This window comes from Nematolebias whitei, chromosome 5, assembly GCF_014905685.2.
Source record: "Nematolebias whitei isolate Nwh7 chromosome 5, NemWhi1, whole genome shotgun sequence".
In the NCBI taxonomy this organism is placed as follows: domain Eukaryota; kingdom Metazoa; phylum Chordata; class Actinopteri; order Cyprinodontiformes; family Rivulidae; genus Nematolebias; species Nematolebias whitei.
Window position 1 is genome coordinate 30922446 of NC_056502.1, and position 7761 is coordinate 30930206.

Below are 7761 nucleotides of genomic sequence, written 5' to 3' on the forward strand. Positions count from 1 at the left end.
TGTATGTATATATATAATGAGGGTTTTTTTTTTTTTGGGGGGGGGGGGGGGGGGGAAAGTAATTAAGTTTAACTACACAAATAAACAAAGCACATGCCCTGCTACCTTGCATGCTGAAGTTTTACACATGCAACTTCACTATCTGTCAAGGCTTGGAATATACTTGTGCAAATGATCATCAGTAACAACTACTCCAAACTTTTGCTCAATATCTGTAAAATTGACTGTTTTATACATTTTTTTGTTTGCACATGTTGATTAGCTGCAGCAGGATTTTTAGCTAGGTTGAAACATGTTAACAAGGTCTGTTCCATCTTGTAAAGACTGAGATAAAATATTGGCTTGTTTGGTGTCCAATGTTAACTCAGAACTGAAGTCCCAGTTTTAGGGAAACAACCACAAAATACCCATTCAGGGAATACCAAAAGTAAATTAAAAGCTGTTGTAGAACCATATGCTGTGAATGCCTGAATATTTTTACTCACTGTACGCATTAAAGCAAAAATGTTGGAGTAAACTTCAAAGAAATAACTTTTTTTCTTTATTCATGAATAAACTATTATTTTTCTGAACATTTTAAAACACCGTCACACTAGAGTGTTGTTATTAATTATTGAGTCCTCCAAATTAAAATACAAACCCCAAAACTTTAGCTAAACTTTCATTTGCTTTCTATCTTGTTGACCTAACAGTGACAGATCAGCTTGATCAGTTTCAAACTGATCAATCCCTTTGATCAAAAATGCTTGCAATTAATCTGGACACATGTGAAAGAGTAAGTGCAACAGCTGGGTAGTTCCAAAGGATCCAGCTCCACCCTAGTGTGGTCATTCTGGCTTCAAAGCCAAGATGGCAATGGCCTAATACTAAACCTGAGGTTTCAAAGTGACAATTTAGAATCCAGTTAGTGACATCATGGTGGCTATGTTTGTCCCTTGCACTCAATCTATGGTGATATCCCTGCACTGCAAAATGGTATAACTGTATCATCAAACCTGCAAACCATGAGAGAGAGGCTAATGGTTGCATATTAATTTCACAGATTGATGCCTCTGAGCTGTTGTTAGGTCCTCCTGCACGGAGTAAAATCCCCAGTCCAGACCACCAGCATCAAGTAATGTCAGAATTGAACATCTTGTACCTTTCACCTAGCCAAGAGTGTTAACTTATCAAACAGATCAAGTTGGGTGTTAAAGCATTTCCATGTGGGTCATTCTGGCAGAGTTTTAAACAGCTTTACACTTTGAGTCAACAGAAAACCACTGAAATGTGCAAACCTTGATAAAAGAGGCTTTGTTTCTGTATGGCAAAATACACTTCAAAGATTTAAGGGTATAAAGCAAATCTTTTGAAGTGTGGTTCTGCAGAAAGGTTAGAAACAATAGTTGTAGGTAGCCCATTGGACTACATCAGTTTGAACAAAATAATATTTGATTTTGACCAGACTGGTGAGCTAAATGCTAGTTTAACCTTTGAATTGTCGTTTAAATTTATGATCATTCATGTTCCTTAGTGTAAAAGTCAACCACCTTATTTAAAATATTTTTTCTAATATTTTTTCCACAATAAACTAATCAATCTTGTAGAACTATCTCAGACTAAATAAAAAATATTTATACAGTAGTCCCTCGTTTATTGTGGGGGTTCGGTTCCGAACCAGCCCGCAATAAGTGAATTCTAAGAAGTAGCAACGTTGTGTTTATTTTAGTATTTATATATATTGTAAGGCTTTAGAAACCCTTCTGACATTCTTGCAATGTTTTAAACTTGGAGGTCCGGTTCTGGTCCAGTTCAGCACAGCTTGAGCATTGAAGTGCATTTTGGGGTGGGGGGGTGGGGTGGAGGGGCATTTTGGTTTGCAGACCTTCTGTTGGCTGGAGTGGGGCCATAGTTGGTCGATTTGAGTCAAAGTATGGATGAAAAAAGTCCTGATAGGCTACGGAAACAGCTCCGGAGCTTTCTGCGTGCACCCGTGCTTATAGGTTCTTGTGAGCCGAGTACCAGCTCTCAAGATTCATCGCTGGCTCTGGAGATCTGGTTCTGCCCCGGTTCGGTGGGTTCAGTGCGGAATCCGCTGGGTGCCAATCAGATCAAAACCTTACCTGTAGTTTTTCAGTAGCACTGATCAGATCAAAACTTTACTTCTGTTTTTTTTTTTTTTTCAGCAGAAGGAAACGGGGCTTCTGGGCATGGCCCTGTTGCCTTCGGGGAAATGTGGTCATCATGACTGGGAATAGTGTGGAGGCTTACTGAAAGAAAACTACAAATGTACAGGCGGAGCCTGTCCGAAGTACTGCAATTTATTTTTTCCTTAACTTTTTACTGTACAGTACTGTATCCTGGACTGTCCCAGTCACCTGAGTAATATTAAAGTTGACAATCATGTCATGTACAATTAATTAATTTATTTATTATTTATATATCTATTGTTTTGTGCAATACTATGGACTGTACGTTCACAAACCACGATAGAGCGAGTCTGCAGAAGCTGACCTGCAAAGTAGTGAGGGGCTACTGTATACGTATGTGTGTGTGTGAGTGTGTGTGTGTGTGTGGTGGGGGGGTTATGTGCATGTGTGTATTACAAATTCTATCTCTATCCATCCATCCATCCATTATCTTTACCCACTTATTCCATTTTGGGTCATGGGGGTCGCTGGTGCTCATGTCCAGCAATCACTGTGCGAGGGGAGGGGTACACACTGGACGGGTCGCAAGTCCATCACAGGGACACTTAGAGACAAACGAGACAAACAACCATTCACTCTCTCATTCACACCTAGGGACAATTTAGAGTTACCAATCAGCCTAACATGCATGTTTTTGGACTGTGGGAGGAAACCGGAGTACCCGGAGAAAACCCACGCATGCACGGAGAGAACATGCAAACTCCACCTAGAATGGCCCATGGACCGGGGTTTGAACCAAGGACCTGCTCGCTGAGAGGCAGCAGCTCTACCAGTTGCGCCACCGTGCTGCAATTCTATCTCTATAAAGTCTTTAATTAAACAAATATTAATTTCAAGTTTTTATTTTTTGACAAAATATTTATATCAATTTTTCAAATAAATTAATCCGTTCATCCATTATACTACTTATATTATTATTTGTTCTGGAGTCAATTGGTCATGGGTGCAGCAGCTTAAGCTGGGATGCTGAAACATCTTTCCACAGCCACCTCTTCCAGTTCTTCTTGAAATTCCAAGGCGTTCCGAAGCCAGCCAAGAGACAAAGTCTCTCCAGCATGCCCTGGGTCTTCCCGGGGGGTCTCCCAGTTGGACAAGCCCAGAGCACCTACCTAGGGAGGCTCCCAGGGAGCATCCTTACCAGATGCCCGAACTGGAAGAGCAGCTGTTGTACTCTGAGTTTCTCCCAGATAACTAAAATTCTAACCCTATCTCTAAGGGAGAGTCCAGCTACCCTGCAGGAAAAACTCATTTTGATTGCCGATATCCACAATCTCGTTCTTTCTGTTACTACCCAGAGCTTGTGGCCGTATGTAAGGGTAGGTACATAGACCCACCAGTAAACAGAAAGCTTCCCCTTACAGCTCTTCTTCCTCTTCATCACAAGAGACTGATATACAGTATGTCACTCTCCCACCCCATTCTTCCTTGACTTGTGAACAAAACCTCAAGATACTTGAGATCCTCCATTTGAGGCAGAACCTCACTCCCATCCTGGAGAGGGCAATGCACCCTTTTCTGACTGAGGACCATAGCCTCAGATTTGGAGGTGCTGATTATCTTCCCAGCTGCTTCACACTCAGCTATGAACCATTCCAGTGAGAGCTGACGATCATGGCACAATGATGCCAACAGCACCACATCATCTGCAAATAGCCGAGATGGAATCCTGAGTTCACTGAACTGGACTCCCTCAGCACCCTGGCTGCAACAAGAAATTCTGTCCAATAAAGTTATGAGCAGAATTGGTGACAAAAATGGGCAGTCCTGGCAGAGTCAAACTCCCACCATGAAGGGGTCAGACTTACTGCCAATAATGTGAACCAAACTCTTGCACTGCTTGTATAGCAACTGAATTGCTTGTAGCAACGAGACCCAATCCCACACTCACAGAGCACCTCCCACAGTGCACCTCCAGAAACACGGTCAAATCCATCCATCCATTATCTTTACCTGCTTCTTCTAAAAAAGTTAAATCTGGTCCTCTGGACATATCCAGAGGACCAGATTTAACTTTTTTAGATTTTTCTACATGGATTATTGAGCATGCATCAGGATACCTGCTTCTTCCTTTTCAGGTCATGGGGCTCAATGGTATCCATATCCAGCAGTCACTGTGCGAGAGGTGAGGGACACCCTGGACAAGAGGTTCAACCATCAATCAAACTTTCATCTCCAATTCCCCAGAATAGACATTACTGGGGAGGCTAAAGGGCCCTGCATACTCCATCTGAAGTGACAAAATCATCTCTCATTGATGTAGTTGCATGACGAAAATCCTGTCATTTTGTTCTCAGAACAGCTTTGCCCACCCCTTCTCAACACAAACCCTGGCCAAATTTTCTCTCACAGGCATTTGCACCAAGGATAGCGTGATTGGTCAGTTTTTGGGCGTACTTGTCAATGTGTAAGTCTGCTCAGACATTCAGCTGTATGACTTTTCAAACACTAAATTTGTTAATGGCCAAAACCTCCTGGATGGAGATTGTGCAAACCTTGTGTATGGAGATCAGTCTGCTGAAAAGTGTGGTGTTTTCTTCATGATAGATTTTTGGCCAAATGGTGGAAGCAGGTACAGAGTGGAGACTGGCGGGAAGAAACACTGTGTGATGTATATTGCACCAGGAGGGGTTTCCCAGGAACTCTGCATCTGTTTCTTGTGGACTAAGAAAGGTCTGTGCAAAAACAATTGTCCCGCAACCACGTGATTGTGAGTCAAATGGTCAGCTTCAAATGAAGTATGCTGGGCCCTGAAGGAGAGTTACGGCCCTATAATTGGAACACTCCCTCCGAACCCCATCTTTGAAGAAGGAAACCACCACCCCAAGACCAAACAAGTCTCTCTTATAAATGAGTCCTCACGGCTCAATGAGATTAACCTGTATGAATAACGGTTGAATGAACCTCAGTCTGCCAATCCAGTGGCACTGCCCTTAATGTCCATGTGATGTTGCAAAGGCTTGTCAACCAAGACAATCCTGCAACATTCAGAATCTTGAAGAACTCAGGGTGGATCTCATCCACCACCGGAGCTCTGCCGCCGTGAAATGTTTTAACTACCTCGATGACCTCAGCCCCGGTTATGGACAGACTAGCCCCGAAGTTCCCCGACTCATCTTCCTCCATGGAAAATGCGCCAGTGTGATTTTTATTTATTTATTTTTAAAGCTTTTCCTACCATTAGAACACCCCAAAAGATTTTTTACAGTTAAAAAAAATAATAAAAAATTCCAGACCAGAGTTTTGTGAAGAGCCTCCAGTCCACTGGACCCTTCAGATCTGGTTGCCAAAAATGAGGCCTTGGTTTCATTCCAACTTATTCGTGTCTCTTGTTGTTCAGACATAGAGTTTTTATTTTTATTCTATTTGTATTTTAGATTAAATTTTTCAGTGCAATGCTTCGCATGACTGGATAAACCCACTAAGCGACAGCTCTTAAAGGGTTACGCCTATACTCATAGAATCTGGGGTTACAGTACGTAACCAACGTTTTTTTACATCTAAACTAAAATAATTTTGTTAGATGAGATGAGAGGCGGTACTACGTACCAAAATAAATAAATAAATAAAAACATGTACAAAAATACTCATGGATGTACATGAGTATACACAATCCACAAAAACTCATGGCTGACTTTTCCGCAAGACAATACAAGGGTTAAAGCAGAATGCTGTCATTTCAAAAGAACTAAAATCTCAACACTTAGTTGTGTTTTGTGTGAATGCTAATTTATAAACTTTCACTACTTTGTCAGTTTTTCATTGTGCAGTTGGTCTGACAAAAACACTATGCTATTCCTGCTGATCTTGTCCCGGTCTGTACCTGAAGTACTGCTACTGCCATTTGCACTTGAACTAAACATCAAATTATATAAAAATAAGTATGTACTATACAATTGATGGTAATGCAAAGATTTATAAAGTGGTGTTTGCATGAACAGCAATTACATTTTAAAAGAGCTATCTACAACAGATAAATTGTTCAAAAACGTCCTACTGCATAAATCCTGACCTATTCTTTTAAGCAGAAAATGCAGCTTAGTAAATCACCAATAAATTCAACAATTCTGTTGTTGTGTTTAGGGATTTCAGACCAAATTTAAGAGGTAATTGGGTGGTGTGGAGTAATAATCTGAACGCTATGAGCTAAACCAAGACCTGTAAGGCCACACCAAGTCTCCCTATTGTTTGCCTTTGGCTGGGATCAGAGCAGGAAATTGTAGTTTTCAGGGTATCATCCATCTTGTTTCAGCTCATCACGACAGGTTAAGGGTGGGGGTCCAGACTGGAGTAGCACAAAGTTTGAACTAAAATGCATTTTCATGCCTGTTTATGACACAATACCAACCCGCAGCCAGAAGAAAATCTAGCCCTGCCAAAAAATATTAGAAGGAATGTTGACAGTTTTTTCCTCTACTGATCTTCTGTGTAATATATTACTGGAGTCTGTGCCGATGTTTCATGGGTTTTAATGGCCCAACTCTTAAACTTCAAAGTTTCCTGTGTAACTTCACTTTGAAGCCTTGCAGAGCTCACTGAAACTGATGTAAAACACCAGAGAAATAATATAACTCTTGTTTTTGTGACCTGGGAAAAACGAGAGATCATATTGCTTAAAGTGAAGATTTTAGCCAAAACTACATTTCATGCCCTTTTTGTAAGAGTTGACATCAAACGTCAAAGTCATAAAATGGAATCAAAAGTTCCACCAAAGTCCATGCTCAATCAAAGTTTTAACTATTAAATCAAATGTTATTTTATTGGAATAGATGGGCAAACAGATAAAACATTAGTATAAGCAAAAATATATGCACATCTCCCCTCCTTTTCCCTCCATCTTTGAGGTACATACCCCCCCCCCCCCCCCGACACACACACACACACACACACTCACTGTTACACTTCTGAACCCAATCCAAGAAAATGCTCCAATCTCTGCTAACGATTTCAATGAAAAGAAAGCGCAAACAGGTTTTTCTTCTTTGCCTGTGTGAAAGCCATTTGGGTGCAATTTGAAGCTATTAATACTTCTTTTTCATCAAATGTGAGGGTCATCTCATGGGTGTCTGGATATTTCCCAGCAGCTGGCTGCAAAGTGATGTTTAGTCAGGCGAGTTTTAATCAAAGCTGGAAGTCTGGTTTGGACGTGACTTTTAAATTAAAGGTGAATTTCTTTCTATACCTATTTTACTGAAGGATAAATTAAGAAGTGGCACTTCAGTTTTTTCCTAAAACAGTCTATATTGCTAAAAAGTTCAGATTTGATTTTACCAAACCAGAAACAATTTTCACACAGGTTTTTGGGAAACTTTTGAGGTTTTTTATACAAACCGGATTCCAAAAAAGTTGGGACACTAAACAAATTGTGAATAAAAACTGAATGCAATAATGTGGAGAAGGCAAATGTCAATATTTTATTCGTAATATAACATAGATGACAGATTAAAAGTTTAATCTGAGTAAATGTAACATTTTAAAGGAAAAATATGTTGATTCAAAATTTCACAGTGTCAACAAATCCCCAAAAAGTTGGGACAAGTAGCAATAAGTGGCTGGAAAAAGGAAATTGCGCATA